A 17981-nucleotide genomic window follows, 5' to 3' on the forward strand; every position below is an offset into this window, starting at 1 on the left:
CAATCCCGAGCGGGCCAAAAGGGGGCAATGAGGGTCATTCTCGTCCCTTTTGAGGCCACAAACTTTCTTAATACTTCCCCCAGAAGCTTGAATGGGGGAAAGGCGTACGCGTCTATGCCCGACCAGTCTAGGAGATGGGCATCGACCGCTATGGCTCTGGGATCCTCGACTGACGAGCAGAAATTGTCCATCCTTCTGGAGAGGAACGTGGCGAACAGATCTATTTGAGGTTTCCCCCCATAGGGACCAGAGCTTTTGGCAAACTTCGGAGTGGAGGGTCCACTCTGTTGGAAGGACCTGGTTCTTCCTGCTCAATCAGTCCGCTCTTACATTATTTACTCCTTGTACGAATCAAGGAGGGTGATGCCTCGTTCCTCCGCCCAGATCAAAAGAGCTCTTGCCAATTCGTAGAGGGAGAAAGAGTGAGTCCCTCCCTGCTTTCGAATGTAAGCCAGAGCCATGGTGTTGTCCGAATTCACTTGGACTACCACGCCTCTGACCTCTGATTCGAAGGACTTCAGGGCTAGGTGTATAGTCAGAAGCTCCTTCGCGTTGATGTGCCAGGACACCAGTTCCTTGGTCCAGGTGCCTGACACTTCTTTCGTTCCCAGTGTTGCTCCCCATCCTGTCTCCGAGGCGTTGGAGAACAACACTGGGCGCGGGCTCCGAATTGAAAGGGTCAACCCTTCGTTCCTTTTGAAAGGAGCTATCCACCAAGTCAAGTGGGTCTTGATCTCTGGGAGAATTGGAAAGGAGTCCGACAGATCTCCTGTCTTCCAATACCACATCCTCTGTAGGTAGAACTGCAGGGGTCTGAGGTTGAGCCTCCCCAAGGAAAAGAACTGCTCCAGCGAGGAAAGGGTACCCAGAAGGCTGAGCCATTCCCTCACTGAGCTCCGTTCTTTCCCTAAGAAGGCTGAGACTTTTTCCAAGCCCCGAACAATTCTCTCTTGCGATGGAAAAACTCGAAAACCCCGAGAATCCATCTGAATCCCCAGATAGACAATGCTCTGGCTGGGGATCATCTGAGACTTCTCGAGGTTCACAAGAAGTCCGAGCGACCGTACCAGGTCTAAAGTCGTTGTTAGGTCCTCCAAACACTGACGTTCCGATTTTGCTCTGATGAGCCAGTCGTCCAGGGAAAGTGATATGCTCACCCCCTTCAGATGTAGCCAACGTGCTACGTTCCTCATAAGGCCCGTGAACACTTGAGGGGCCGTAGACAGGCCGAAGCACAAGGCCCTGAACTGAAATATCCTCCCCTGGATCATGAACCGAAGATATTTCCTTGACGCAGGATGCAGGGGGACGTGAAAATATGCATCTTGCAGGTCCAGGGAGACCATCCAATCTCCAGGACGTAGAGCCGCAAGAACCGAGGCTGTTGTTTCCATAGAATTTTTTCTTCTCTACAAAACGGTTCAGTGCGCTCACATCTAGTACAGGTCTCCACCCCCCCCCCCCCCCCCAGCTTTCGGGACAAGGAACAGGCGATTGTAGAAGCCTTGGGAGTGGGGATCCTGTACTAATTCGATGGCCTCCTTTTCCAACATCTGGTCTTTGAGATCCAGGAGAATTCTTCTCAGGGCAGGGTCATTGTATTTCGCCGACAGTTCCCTTGGAGTCGTAGTCAAGGGCGGTCTGTCTCTGAAGGGGATGAGATATCCCTTCCTTACGATCGAGAGGGACCAGGAGTCTGCCTCTCTCACAGCCCATGACCTACAAACTTCAGAAGCCTGGCACCTACAGGTGTTTGGAGGACTGACGTCTCATTTAGTCTTTTTGATAGGTCTAAAGGAAGACCTACCTCTCTTCTCCGGTCCTTTCCTTCTAGAGGAGGATCGAGAAGAGGCAGATCCTCGAAAGGGCGGCTGTGTAGTACAAGGCTCCTTCACTACCAGTACAGCCGGTTTCGTCTTCTTCACGGATTGAACCAGCAAATCTTGAGTCGCCTTCTCAGTGAGTGAGTGAGAAATGTCTCACTCACTGAGAAGGGAAAAGCTGGTTCAAAAGAGGGGCGTAAAGCACGGATGACCTCTGAACCGGAGATACAGCTTTAGTAAGAAAAGAGCTGAAAACTGCCCTCTTCTTGAGAATACCTGCTACAAAAAGCGAGGCCACTTCACCAAATCTGTCTTGGACAGCCTTATCCATGCATGCTAAAATGCTATGCAGGACTTCGGGGCTCAGGAAGTCCGGGTCTCGTGTCTTCTTGGCCAACGCCCCAAGGGACCAGTCCAGAAAGTTAAACACTTCCAGTACATGGAATAATCCCTTGAGGAGATGGTCCATCTCCGACATTCCCCAAGTGGTTCTGGCTATAGTAAGGGCGTGTCTCCTTGCTGAGTCTACAATCGTGGAGAAATCTGCTTCTGCTGACGCAGGGAGCGCCAGTCCCTTGGCTTCCCCTGTCTCATACCAAATGCCTCTCCTCCCAGAAAGCTTGGAGGGTGGGCATGCAAAGACAGTCTTCCCCGCTTCTTCCTTGGTGCGGAGCCATGATCCAACAGACTGAAGAGCTTTCTTCATTGAAATGGCAGGGCATATCTTCAGGAAGGAGGAGGACTTAGAGGTCTTCGTACTCGAAAACAAAGAACGAGGTGACGGAGGGGCGGCAGGACTGAGTGTCTCCAAACTCTTGCAGCAAAAGAGCCGCTAAGAGCCGCTAAGGTCTTATAGTCAAGAGACCCGGCCCCCCAGGTGATTCTTCGTCCGAAATCTCCTCAAGCTCCTGACTCGTTTTGAAGGGAGAAGAGCGATCACCCGAAGGAGATCGCCAACGGTGAGAAGAACTGCCTTCGTTCTTAGAAGAAGGCGTCTCGCGCCTGGAGCGCGGTTGGCGCCTGTCCGATGGATCCTGATAAAAGCTTGACAGGAGACCGAAGAATGTCCGAAGGTTCTCTAGTAGCTGGCGCCTCGGACGAGGAGTAGTGGAGCGGAGCTTGTAGCATGGAACGTCCAGGGAACGAGATGACCTTTTCACAGGAAGAAAAGCGTCCTTCCTTCGAGGAGGATCCTTCGTGAGAACTCCCACCAAGGACGAGATTTGCTCCTGCATATTTAGGAGAATTCTGGTAGTCGCATCTTCCTTCTCCTTATCAGGAGGAGGGGAAGGAGGTCTGGAGGATGAAGGAGACCGCGCCGAAAGCAGGCGTAGCCAGGGCTCTCTTCCTATCCTTAGGCGAATCTTCAGGAAAATGTTCCGGGCTCGAGTCCAAAGTGGGAGCTTTCCAACTTCTCTTCAGAGGACGTGATAGATTGTCCGAACTCCACCCTCGCCTGTGAGACGACGAATCGGACGAGGAGAAGCACTCTTTGAGGATGCCTTTGCTATGGCGATCCTTGGCAGTCTGGGACGTCACAGATCCTGCCGAAGGGACGCCTGATCGGTGGGGATTCTCCATAACCTCCGTACAGCTTTCGCCATTCCTTCTCCTCTGGGCCTGGGAGCTTGGAAGAGGTCTAGGCCTGGGAGCGCTGCAGAGCCGATCAGAAGCCCCCTCCACTGCACTGGGAACACTATAATCACTTTCCACTGCACTTTGCTTACCTTCTAGAGCTAGCATTTTAAGCTCCATCCTTTTGAGGGCAGCCTCAAATCTGCAATTTCCGTGGAAGAATTTGCAGCTTCTGTGAAGGGAGAAGGTGCTGATACTGTATGTGAGGAAGCAACAACTACTTGAGGATTAGGTGCTACTACATTAATTGGCTCGCTAAAGCGAGACCTACTCAAGCTTCTGGAGGAAGCTTTTCTAGCCCTATCCTTCTCTAACTTCCTTAAGTAGGAAGTTAAGAGTCTTCCATTCCTCTTCACTCATATTCATACATTCATTGCATGTGTTAGAAACAGAACATTCATTCCCCCTACACTTCTTGCATACAGTGTAAGGATCTACCGAAGCCTTCGGTAGTCTCACGCTACAACCCTCATTCACACACTCTAATAGCAAAGTTAGAGTCCGACATCATGAGAAAAATCCGTAAGCAAAATCCAAAAATCAGTCCACAAACGCGTATGCCAAACCAAAGATCCAATACGTCACCAAATAAATCAGTCCAGAAGATCAACGGCGATGAAAACACGAAAGTCAAGTCAGGAGGAACCAGCGACAGAGAAAATCTGATTAGAAAACGGGAATGGTTCCTATTCCTGCCACCCCCAGCGGCAGGGCAGTAGATCACCTGACCTACCTGTAGCGTGTGCCGCGAAATTCGAATTTCTGTCGGGGACGACGGAGTCTATAGCTAAGTATATATATCTGACAGGGAAGTTGAATGTACAAAAACTTTATGTAATGGCTAATTTAAAATGGTTCAAACATTACGACAATAGTACGTATGATTTTTTCGGAAGAGTTACCGCGTGGACGTAAGGAAAATGTTTTTTTTTTTCCCCATAAATCGAAATATTGTGCTAAGACTTCCAATTTGTTGCAAAATGAAGGTAAATGATTAAATATTACTAGAATATAAGAGTTTTAGCTTACAATTGCGCTTTTCGACCATTTCGGTAGAGTCAAAGTTGACCGAAGGTTGAAATTTTGGCACTTATCGTTATTTATATAAAAATATTTCAAAACTGATAAAAGCTACAACCATGGGTTGTTTTTAGTTGAATTGTGCATGAAATTGCGCACATTTCCATATATAAAACTATAAGTAACGGCTAATTTAAAATGGTGCAAACATTACGACAATCGCACAAAAAAATTTATAGGAAGAGTTACCGCGCGGACATAAGGAAAGTTTTTTTTCATAAATTCACCATAAATCGAAATATTGTGCTAGAGACTTCCAATTTGTTGCAAAATGAAGGTAAATGATTGGATATTACTAGAATATAAGAGTTTTAGCTTACAATTGCATTTTTCGACCATTTCGGTAGTGTCAAAATTGACCGAAGGTTGAAATTTTGGCACATCCTTATTTATATGAAAATATTTCAAAACCGATAAAAGCTACAATCATGAGTATTTTTTTTTTATTCTACATAAAATTGCACACATTTTCATATATAATACTCCATGTAATGGCTAATTTAAAATGGTGCAAAAATTATGTCAAAGTGACGAAATAATTTCTGAGATATATCACTGATATTTTTTAGTGCGATAAGAAAGAAATTCGTGCTTGCCCGCCTGCGTACCGATTGTAAACAAAACAACGCCTTGATCCGTGAGCTCCCAGCATCCCCCAAGGCGCGTGATTCACAAGTTTTCACCTGGTAGGCCTGTAAGTATTTTTCCGCAAGTTTTTAAAAAACTTTATCGACGTACCATACATCCAATCGGCACCCGACAGACAATTTATATCGACGTTTAACCTTTTTTATGCCTTTTCAGAATAAATACATTTCTTTTTGACCCATAATTATGTCAAAAAAGTTCAAACGGACTTTGAAAGAAGAAAACAGCATCTTTAATGAAGAATGGGAACTGTAATATTTCTTAGTGAATACTGCAGGCAAAATGTCTTACTTGCTTGTGATACTGCAATTGTAACGGTTAAAAAATTCAATGCACAGCAACACTATGCTCTTCATAGAGACAATAAATATGCCAAAGTAGAGGGTGACCCTTGAAAGATAGCACTGCAGAAACTGAAAGATGGAAAACAGAAGCAAAGACAATTTTTCCAGTCTATGTTACATCAAGGGAATGCTACAACAGAAGCAAGCTATAAAGTTGCATATTTGCTTGGAAAAAGAGGTAAGCCATTCAGTGATGCAGAACTCATAAAAGACTGTATTTTAGAAGTGGTAGGGTGTATAGATCCCGATAAAGTTAATAAGTATAAAGAGGTGCCTCTTTCAAGAAGCACTAACAGATCGACAGCATGAATTGGCCTGTAATGTAACAGAACAATTGAAAAATTTAATAGAAAAAATATATATTACTCAGTAGCTTTGGATGAATCAACACATTCCACTGATTCAGCACAAGCATTGTATTTTATTCGTGCCATAACAGATGATTTTCAATTATATGAAGAATTGCTTGCTTTAGGCACCCTTAAAGGAAGGACACTGAGGATAGATATTTTTAACAACTTCAAAGAGCAATGTCATAAAATGGGACTAAATTTTACTAATTTGGTAAGTGTGTGCACGGATGGTACTCCTGCTATGATGGCTAAAAATGAAGGATTTATTGGACATGTTAAGAAAGAAATCCAAGAACCAATTGCACTGATTTCTTTTCATTGTATTTTACACCAGGAAAATCTGTGCAAAATCTGTAACTTTAAATGACACTTTGCAAAAGGTTATGAGCATTATTAATTATATTCGAGGGAATGCATCAAAGCATCGTCAATTTCGAAGCATGCGGATGATGGATGATGAAGTAATTAGTGTAGATTTGCCATATCACTCAAAAGTACACTGGTTGTCGCAAGGGAAAGTAGTATTGGTCAAAATTTTGTCTTTACGAAGGCAAATTATTGACTTTTTCAAAGAAAACAACAGGTATTGTTATTTATCAGATCCAAATTTTTACAGAGATGTTGCCTTTTTATGTGATGTGATGTCAAAACAAAATGAGTTAAACATTTCACTGCAAGGCAAAAATAAATGTATACGTATATATGTGGCAAAAAATTTAGGCATTTAGAAAGAAACTGTTCCATTTCAAGCCCCTTTTGGCTCAATCAAAACTTTCAGAGGAACACTTTCCCCAGCTTACGAAAGTAATGAGTGAAACTGAGGATATCTATGGACATTTTAAAGAATATGAGTGTTTTAGACGCATTGATAGAAGATTATAATAAAAGATTCAATGATTTTGAAAAGCATAGCATCACACTGAAACTTGCTTTTCAACCTCACTTAGTTGGTGTATCAAGAGGCTCCTGAAGAGTTACAAATGTAGCTTATTGAAATGTCTGTGGATATCCTGAAGTCTCTGTCTGACAAGAAAAAATCCTGTCGAAATTTGGAAAAACGTGATTGAATATCCTCGTCTTCGTGAACATGCACGACGATTGATTTCCCGTTTTTCTTCAACATACTGATGTGAATCCACATTTTCGTACTTGGCACAAATCAAGAATTCACTGAGAACTCAGTTGACAGACGAGCATTTGGAGGACCAATTGAGACTAAGAACCACTATGCTAGAGCCAAAAATCAAAATGTTTTCTCAAAAGAAGCAAACCCAAAGACGACATTAATATGTATAAAAAATGTACATGCTTGCTAACTGTTTATTGAATATTTGAAAAATTTTACATTCTTGATGCTTATGTGATATTTTATAATATTATTCCTTTACTTGTTCCTTGAATACAAAAAACCTTTCTTAATTGAAATAATTTGAAATGTCATGCTTTCGATATTATTCATTTACTTATTAAGCTGGCCTCACACTAGGCCTTTTTTTCTCGAGCAGCGAGCCGTTGCTGCTGAAAATCGAAAACCGCGAGCTGTTAGCTCCAGATTTTAGCTTTCTGACAGAACAGGAAGCAGCCAGCACGAGCCACAGCATAGTGTCAACAAACAAGATGGCTGCTGCAGATAACTCTTCTCCTGGGCCACTCTCGAACCCACAAACGTTTTTTGTTGCTCTTGCATTCACGTAAGTTTCCGAGAAATACACCACTGCAGCACATTTTGCCAGTCCGACAATTTCTGGCCCGCATGATAGTATCAGCTGATCAATTTTGTTTACTTTTTCCTACGGCTCCTCGAAACCACGAGTTCCTAGTGTGACGATACAACACTTTTGCTTTTATATAAATGAAATATTTGAAAATTCTATGTTTTCGATATTATTCATTTACATACAAAAAGGTTCCCCACCCCTGACTTAGATTAATCAATACCACAACTGTTCCCAATAGTTTACCATTAGTACTTGCCCATGAAAATGTGTTGCAACTAACAAACAAAAAATGGCAAATATCCTGGTAGATCTCAGTAAATTTGTAATAGATTTTTGTACAAGGTTCATATTAGACACAGCACTGGCCTATTAAGGAGGCCTCACAGAACAGCATACAAACTCCAATAAAGGGTTGTGGCGGCCAAGATGAATGTGGTAATGTCGATTCGGATAAAACATCACTGTGCAACCATTGATGGGAAGAAAGACAACCTTTTCACTCGATATTTAATTGGTGAAACAAGAATACAATTCAAAATTTAAGCATACCATTCAAAAAATTGTTTCGTCAACAAAATGAAATATACATATGAAACCGCCATACAGAGTAAAATAAGCATGTGAAGTCTTCGTAAAATAAGTGTGTTCAATGCAGTTTTTAAATCCATTATGGCGTGGTATGGTTGTGAGTGTATTTCAGTTCTACAATTGAGGGCAAGTCCTTCCCAGCACTCACTTGAACAATATTTGCGTATCTATGTAATGTTTACTGATAATACTCAAGATTGTAGTTGTAGTAAGCACAATACATTATTTTGTTGCCTATAATAGTGAAAGTATGAGACATCTTATTCCTGGGGTCATGGTTTGAACTGAAGTGCATTTTTACCTTGTAATCAGTGGTTTTATCCTTACTGTCATTACAACTGAAACTCCAGAGTGCTTATTTGATTGTAATTATACACATTTCTTTCTTAATACACTCCAAATATCACTTAAAACATGTGAAAGTTTGTTTACAAAAAGCAATGGCGGGAATAATTTTTGTTTTATTGTACATCTGGCAGTCAGAATCCAGGAGCAGCAGACGATGGTTAGGGAATTGTCTATGGGAAAATTTGTTGTACTTTTTTGCTAGCACTTTTCATTTAAGTCTATATTACTACTTTGACTTTTTAATAATTGTATGGCTTAAATCATTTGTTTTTAATTTTTAATAGTTTTTAATAAATGTACGGCTGAAACAAATGTAACCTTTAATGCGTGCTAGGAATGGCAAGTCATCGTTGACAATTTAGTGGAACTTGACACATACAGTTCACATGAATTCTAGATGTAACAGTAACACCATAATGATAAATTTGAAGTAATATTTATGTATATATATTACAAATAGATACGCTAAATTCACTTATTTCCAAAGTTTTGTATAAGTCTTATCCCAAGTTTGGAGGGTAAACACACCAATTGGCAATGGCAACAGTGATAAAAAAAAATAGGAAAGCACGAACATCGTAGCTACTGTTCACAGCAAAACCGTTGAAATTTGTCAGGAATCTGGTTACTTTTACAACACCAAATATTTTCAAATGAATTATCATGAATACATAATAAATTTATGTAATTCAAAACCTTTAACATTATCTAAATGTTATCTAGCTCACTCTTCTTCTTCCTGAACAATCACCAGGTTCCTCCGGCCACAAACATAAAACACCATCGTCATTTAAGACTGTTGTGAAGAAAGTGTACCAGTCTATGGGTACGAGTGTTGTGCAGATTTAGCCCAGGAAATGGGAAGTTTGTTTACACAAGCGACTTGGCAAACATCGAGATGGCGTCAATCTTCTATATGTTAGGTGTTTCTAGTAAAAATTTTGAAAGCGCCAAGTTAGTGCTGCACATGGCTAGACTTGGGTAGGAAGATATATAACTATTCCGCGGCAACCTACTATGGCAGTTGCCGTTTTTCTATGCAGTTTTACCTCCTGAACAAGAATTTAAGAGTAATATTTATTAGGACGACTATAAATTACCTTTTGAACTCTATCCCACGGTAAAGGGGACCCCCACTGGGAACCGGGGTTTTGGGTGGGGTAAAACACATTGGGGAGAATTATGCTGTTCAACTCTATCCAACGGCAAGGGGGACACCCCCTAGGGAATTGGGGTTTTGGGTGGGGTAAAACACTTGGGGAAAGCTTTTGCCATGTTATTGTGTTATTTCCCTTTATTTATGAGATTCGAAACACGAAATACAATTGAAAATAAGCGATGACAAAAAACCGATAGTGGAGCCGTTTCACAGCCAAAGTCCACCTACTACTACTACGTTTAGTTCCACGCTGGATGGGTGGTTTTTGAGCTCGGCTGCCAATCTGGTGGTCCGAAGTTCGATTCCCTGCTCTGCCAACGCGGAATCATATAAATTTATTTCTGGTGATAGAAATGCATTTCTCGATGTAGTGTGGTTCGGATCCCACAATAAAATGTAGGTCCCGTTGCTAGGTAACCAATTGGTTCCTAGCCATGTAAAAATATCTAATCCTTCGGGCCAGCCCTAGGGGAGCTGTTAATCAGTTCAGTGGTCTGGTTAAACTAAGATATACTTAACTACTACCAAGCCAGTCAGGTAAAGGTAATATGTTAGGTTAGGTTGGTTATATGTTAGGCTACCTTCAAGTTTGTCTTTCTTAAAGGAGTGGGAGTGGAGCCCCTGGTCAGGTAACATGTTCTACTAGGTTAGGTTAGGTTGGTTATGTTAGTCTACCGCACCCCATCCTTTCTACCCTGTTTCGTATGGTCCACTCTTTCATAATTTCTCCTACCATACCGTACTCCAAGCCACTGCTGATCCGAACGTCAAGACTATCTATAATCCTTGAACCTCACTCTTCCTTCCTACCGTTTCGTATGGTCCACTCACCCATAATTTCTCCTCCCATACCGTACTCCAATCCACTGCTGATCCGGACATTATGTGTGTGTAATCCTTGAAAAACACTTTTCCGAGCCCCTTATATATATATATGTATTAATTGATATTACGAATCTTTTACACATTTGCCATTACCTTCTTTCCCGACAGTTTTTGTTTTATTACCCCTAACACTTACAATCTTGTTTCTTTAAGTACTTGTTCATTTACATCAAAACCCCCCCCTCTCAGCCAATAGAATTTTTACTACCCCACCCCCATCCTTCCTACCCTGTTTCGTACGGTCCACTTTTCCATGATTTCATCTCCCATAACGCACACGGGACATTATGACCGCTTAATCCAGCTGTGTCAAGATCACAGGCTTCAACTAAAGCAGGTCCTTTGCTCCCATTGTGGTAGTGAGTGCAGACTCGATTTGCAAAAGAAGGGATTCAGGTAACTTATTTCTTAGTTTTTCATATGTAACTGTAATATGTTTCAACCCTAAACTATACTCTGGCCACAAAAGGATGAGACTCGAGGGTGATTAGCACTGTTGCCATATTTTCTTAAACTCTTTCAACTTTTCAGGAAAAAGGGTGACAATTTGGTAGATTGGCAAAATTTTTTAGTGGCGCTGCCATTTCTTCGTGTATGGATGATTAAGGGAAGTGACCACGGGTCACAGTAGTAAGAGAATTGTCTCGATTATCTGTCACCTCCTCCCATTCATCAGTACAAAAGCAAAACACAGACCAAAAAATTATACCACTTGGGTCAAGCTTGCTGTACATTTTTCGAATTGCTTTATGTAAAATTTAATTAGGGTTTATATATTATATATATAGATATATATATATATATATATATATATATATGATATATATATATATATATATATATATATATATATGTACTATATGTATATTAACCCTAATTAAATTTTGCATGTGTGTACACACATATATATATATATATATACCTTTATATATTTATATATACGTTAAACGTAAGCATACATACACATCATGGCATAAATTACTTTAAAACGAAGATACTTATGAATATAAAAGCAAATAGCTGGACAGTACGCTCGTATATGTCCACTCTCGGGATTAACCTTAACCTCGAGGAGGTTAATCCTGAAAATGTACCTTTTTGGATTAGGATTAAATACCTCCTTTGGCAAGATGGGAGACGTGTCAACGCCGCTAATTGTAGTTAAGTCTCAACTTTCGTAGCTAGAGTATAGGTTAAACATTTGATATTCATCTATACCATTTATGTCCTTGCTCAATGTTTTGAAGGTTGTAATGGGTATTTTTCTATCTCCATTTCCTCTCAGATGCAACACGCCTAGATACAGACGTAGGCTGTACAACTTCGTCGGATACTTGGCTGTTGCATATTTTAAATTTCACTTTCAAGACCCCAAGACCAGGCTCCACGCCTACATAAAAGCAGCTGCCGACTTGTACCCTCCACCCCTTTAAGATAAGGTTCCAAAATTATTTGATTATTATCTATAGATCGTTCTACCCGAGTGTTACATTTTTGTGGGAAGTTGGTCATTACCCGGCAAATCTATATAACTATTCCATGGGGGGCTACTAGTCACTTCGTCAACTAATACCTTACCTTCTCACCCAACACCCAACAACCCCCCCCCCCCCCCCCCGCCATCTTCTCCTTAGTGAACATATGACACCGTGGTGGTTGCACACTTCAAACTTGGAGGCTTTGTTTACATTTCTTTAATGCCCACCAACCAAACACTTCGATCGTCTCCCACCTGAGTTAGTCTATAGCAGTTGACATTTTCCTATGTTATTTTACTTGCTAAACAAGATTTCATTCAATTGTAACTAAACTGTTATTTACCTTTGAACTCTATTACAATGGTACATTGCATCCTGTGGTACCATCTAGTCGTCTTCAAATGTCAATTACAGTTTAGTTACAGTTGTCCGAATAAATATTCCTTTGAAATATTGTTCAGCAAGTAAAATAATATAGGAAAACGTCATCTGCCATACTCTACCACGATGCGGAATGCTTAGGGTGAAACACCATGGCAGGCCAACCCTCATCACGGTGGACGGGTCTTATTCACTCGATATTTAATTGGTGAAACAAGAATACAATTGCAACTCTAAGCATACCATTTAAAAGACTAAGTTTCATCAACATAATGTGATATATGAAAGCCCCATACGAACTAAAATAAGCATGTGAGCTCTTCATAAAATATGTTTTCAAGGGCAGTTTTGAAATTCAATATGGCGGCTACGTTTTGCATGGAAGGTTCTGATCAGTGACGGCCACCATCTTTCCCCAGCCTTCCCAGCACTCATTTGACCAATGTTAGCGTATATATGTAACATTTATTGATCTTACTCAAGATTGCAGTTGTAATCAGCACAATAAAAAATTTTGTTGCCTATAATAGTGAAAGTATGAAACTTGTTATTCCTGGGGTTATGGTTTGAACTGAATTCATTCTTACCTTGTAATCGGCGGTTTTTATCCTTACTGCCATCGCAACTGAAACTCCACAGTGCTTATTTGATTGTTATTATACACATTTTGGTCTCAGTTCACTCCACATTGCACTTTAAACCCGTTGTTGTTGCTGGTTCCTAAGCGCGCCCGCCACAAACACAGTTACGAACAGCAGACAACGAAACTGCAAAGTTTTCTTCCCTAAATTGTTTACTTTACTCGTTATTTAGTTTAAATTTACTTTATTTAAAAATTTTAATTCAATTCATGTATATTATCCCTTTTTTGCAGCCAAATTACCCCGAAAAATTACAGATATTTCTAAAGTAGATACAATCAAATTTTTCTAACGTTTTCGTACATCTGGCTGCCGAAAACCATAGAGGAATGATTACGGATAAGTGCATAGAGGAACGACTACAGAGAAGTGAATTATATTCATTTTTTTTTTTTTTTTGCTTTTTTTGTTTTTGCTAGCACTTTTCATAGATTTCAGTCTGTATTAGTATTTTGAATTTCTTTAATAACCGTATGCCAGAAATAAATGTAACCTTTAATGTTTGCATGCTAAGAATGGCAAAATCATCGTTGCCACATTAGTGGAGGCTTCACACATACGCTGTTTCATTATTATAAACAGTTTCCATGAATTCTAGTTGTCATAGTAATGCAATAATGATAAAATTGCTTTAATATTTATGTATATATACTTCCAATACATAACCTAATTTCACCAATTTCAACGTGTGTGTAGTCTTATACCCAGTTTGGAGGGTCAACACATACCGAATGGCGAGAGAGAGAGATAGAGAGAGAGAGAGAGAGAGGAGAAGATAGAGAGAGAGAGAGAGAGAGGAACGAAGGAAAGGGGTGGTGGTGGAGGGGGGGGTGGGGGGAGAGAGGGTAGGTGGAGCTTTATACGCGTGTTCTTATCCATTTCTGCATAATGGAGTTTTTGTCTCTTGGTACAAGGACAAGTGTTGTTATTCTTTACGATTAGTGATTCACGATACCCTTATAAATTACGGCACTGGGTGTAATGCACTATAGCAAAATCTCGTTCTGATACGAGTGTTCGTTACAGAAATAGGTATTGCCCAAAAACGTGCTTGCACTGTCTCTGAAACCCATAGTAGGTATGCTGCTTAGTTGTCAATCTAAGTTTTTTGTAATAAAGTATTTTTTACAAGCTAGCTATTGATATTTGTATTTTTCTCAATCAAAACATATGCCCCTCAATGCTAACTTTACCTCTTTTTAACGACTTTCTGGTCATTGCAAATTCGGCCCCATAATTTCTTATGGTGCAAAAACAGAGGCGCATCGACCGAAAAAGATTGCATCACACTACAGTGATAATCCGGCAGTAAAACATCTTCATATATCCAAAAAGTAAATAATGAAGATATATATGCGCATTACGATTATACCAATTACATGAAGAGCTGATAATCTGCATGAATAACTGGTAAACTGTTCTGCAAGAAAGTTGAGTAAAGCAATTATTTACAATAAGTACGAAAGTCAAGATGTCGTGACGTCATAATACAGGACTTAAAAGAACGTTCTAATTCCAAAAAATAATTACTTAAATTTGAGTCAGAATCGAGTTACTTTTTCAATAACGAATATTTTCAAATTAATCATCATAAATATGTAAAATATTGATGTTTTACTATTTATTTAAAAAATTATCGAAGTGCACTCTTCGTCGTCGTCTTCTACAAAACAGTTGTTTACTCGGTGAGGAAAAGTTTTCTGTTTGTTGTGATAAAAGTGCCCCGGCGTCTGTGGGCACAAGTGGTTTGCGGATTTATCACAGGAAATGGTTAGTTTATTGACACAAGCGACTCCGTAAACATCGAGATGGCGTCAATCTTCTAAATACCTCGAGTTGTAAGTAAAAATGTTGAATGCGTTTTGGTGAGATTTGCACTATGTTTGAGACCGTTTTCAGTACCCTCTGTTTAAATCTTAAAATTTAGCCTTAATTTCTAACTTTGGAGAAAATACTTCGAAAGGAGAGTAGAGGTCTTTAGCTCAGTTTCTCACCAACAACAAGTCGCGACTGATGCCCATCTCCGGTGTCAGGACGCGTTATAATGTACTTTTTCAGAGGGTGGCAAGCGTTGATTGTAGGTGGCCTGTTTGGCCTGCCGTGGTGTTTTACCCTAGTATATAGAAATACCTACTTTCATTAACTTCTGTTTACTCGGAAATTATGGCCTTAATTTCTTACTTGGGATAAAAAACAGTAAATCTAGGTAATGAATCCGTGCCAGGTATCTTTTGGAAATTACAGTTTCCTGTAGTATTCGGGTTGCTTAGTATTAAGAATTTACCATTATTTCTTGGTACAGGATTTTGGTACGGCAGCCGTATCCCTGACTGCGATAGATATTGGTACAGCAGTATATTGCGCATCCGTCAATTTCAGACTTCCTGCCGTAGAAATAATATAGTGTAGTGGGGGTACGTCAGATTCTGTCAGTAGTGCCGTATTGCGCTTTTGACTTGCTGTAAGTACGGTAGTTTGCTAATCATGCAGCAGTTGCCGTGCACTGTTGCTAAGAGCTATAGGTACGGCACTAGAAGATCAGCGACAGTAGCAATAATAGTGGAACTGAATTGTTTCGCTGAACATGTTCAATTCAAAATGTCAAAGTGAAGCACCATACTGTCATCGCCAAAGCACGAAAACATTTTGAGAGTAAATGAAAATACAAAAAATCATAATACTTAAAAATACTTAAAATTTTGCCTATACGTATACATGAAAAATAAAAATAAACTAATCTATCTGTGTACTTCATATCTACTTTGAATCTCCTCTGAACCATGTAATAATAATGTAATTTCGCCGAAAAAGAGATGATTTCAGGTTTCAACGAGCTGAAAATGGCAATAAACGTCTACAAAGAGTCAAACTTGCGGAAATTGTATATCCGTAGGTAAAAAACGATCGAATTGGCCCTGAAAAGAGCTCCAAAGAGGCGATTCAAAGACGACGAAGTACACAGAAACCATGCTCTGCTGTATTCATGATACTAGTAAGCAAAACTACCAAAGTCAATCCTCTGGTAAATGGCCCAATCAATCATAAGTAATCATCCAAATCAGGTGTACATTAACAGCGTTTCCCATATTGGACACACTACCTTACTAGCTAGGCCTCAAATCTTTGAATCTCCTCTTCGGATCTCTTTCAGGGCCAATTCGATCGCTCGTGACCTACGGATATACAATTTCTGGAAGTCTGACTCATCAAAGATATCTGTTGCCTTTGTCATCTCGTTGAAACCTGAAAATATCTCCTTTTCGGTGGAAACTGATGTATTATTACACAGTTTATGTTGCTGGATCGTCATTTTCTTGCTGTCACTGATATGCCCGAGGCGGTAAACATGGTTCGCACATGCAAATTCACAGTCGTACCAATATCTATTGCAATCAGACCGTACCAATATCCAGTTTGTTATTTCTTTGGAGTCGCCTGTAATTAACCCACGGGGGGCCAGTACTAAACACAGCAAAATACATCTGACACCACCAATCCCATAGAGAACGTTCCTTGCAGTCTGTGTGGAATTTAGTCTATTGCCAAGAATTACCGAAAACACTAACTTCGTGAGGTGTTGCTTCCACGGAGGTTGGCTTGTGACTGACCTCTAACTTAGCTTACAGGAAGTGCTAAAGTTATATTTTGGGGAAAGTGGAAGCCTGGCCGCACAGCGGTGTTTTACCCTAGGCTTCTACTTTACCTAGTACCGATCTCCCTAATACGGTAATATAACGGATACAAGATGCACTGTAAAAACTGACCAAAAAGGTGATAAATAATTAAATAATTAAATAAAAGGAAATTGTAAAGTAAATGGGCGCTTATATTTATTACGAAAATGGATACAAAACTGAAAAAGGATTTTGTTGCGTACATGCACACACGCGCACAAACACACACCTGTATTACAAAAAAATAAGAACGTTGGCGAACTTCTGCCACCAAGTTCGAACCAAATTCACATTATATATTAGATACAGTCTTGTGCTCACGACCAGTGCTATACAATTATTCATAAAATACAGTAATATTAAACTCCCCGATTCCAGCCGAGGCCTTTCCAATGACTAGGCCTAAGAACACCGCCTATAATCGACCAAGTATAATAGGCCTGGTAACAAACATCAATATAAACCTGGTGTATCGTGAGCTTCGGAGAGAAAGTGATGCTATTTACCTGGCTCGCACAACCATGTTCGCGCGACGCGTTGCGGCTCAAAAAAACATCAAAACTCGAAGAAGCAAGACATGGCGGGGGATGTTGTGGAAAGATGGAGAAGCATTCAACGTCACTTTCCAGTCGCCGTGTTTACCATACACTATTATTTATAAAATCCTTTCACTCACGTATCCTCGAGTGCACAGTTTCCACTGACACTCCACCACCTGGCGTCAACACAGGGAAAAGTCAGAGAATTGAATGGGTACTTACGTAGCAGCGCTTTCTCCCCAAACCCTGCTGACAAGATGGCGTAGTTCTGCGGCGCGTTCATGCGATGTCATGTACCCACAACAAAGCATCTGTCTACGGTACATCTCGGCGCTAGTGTGACTTTCGTTTGTTTTACTTCGATAAATGAATCCACGTATCAATTTAGCAAAGTATTTAAGCACTAGAATCACGGGAGAATAATATTAATATTCCTGGTGACCGAGGGGTGTTATCTAATTTTACTCGGTGTCTGAACGCGGCCATGTTCCAATAATCTAGAAGCACGGAATATTTATATAGGTCTTATCATAATACTTATCAATAAAGGAATTATAATTAAGAACAATCTATGGGCAATATTTATTATACATATAATAATCATATTTACAGTAACGAAACAAAAGTTTTCATCCCAAACTAGATTCAGAGTTGCTAATACCAGACGATTGCTAAATTATGTATTTC

The 17981-nt window shown here is 40.3% G+C and overlaps 1 protein-coding gene across 3 annotated transcripts in view; it reads right to left on the bottom strand.

Moving 5' to 3' along the window:
* LOC135212513 (uncharacterized) overlaps positions 1–17777 on the bottom strand; it is a 129561-nt gene extending 111784 nt beyond the window's left edge. For 2 of the 3 annotated variants that reach the window (XM_064246026.1, XM_064246024.1), the window contains exon 1: positions 17517–17777. The gene's annotated coding sequence lies outside the window, so the exon portion shown is untranslated. Of the gene's footprint in view, positions 1–17261; positions 17497–17516 lie in introns of those variants that run through there. The other variant, XM_064246025.1, reaches the window with a different exon arrangement.
* Positions 17778–17981: the final 204 nt, after the last annotated feature.

This window comes from Macrobrachium nipponense, chromosome 41 (assembly GCF_015104395.2).
Source record: "Macrobrachium nipponense isolate FS-2020 chromosome 41, ASM1510439v2, whole genome shotgun sequence".
Lineage (NCBI taxonomy): Eukaryota > Metazoa > Arthropoda > Malacostraca > Decapoda > Palaemonidae > Macrobrachium > Macrobrachium nipponense.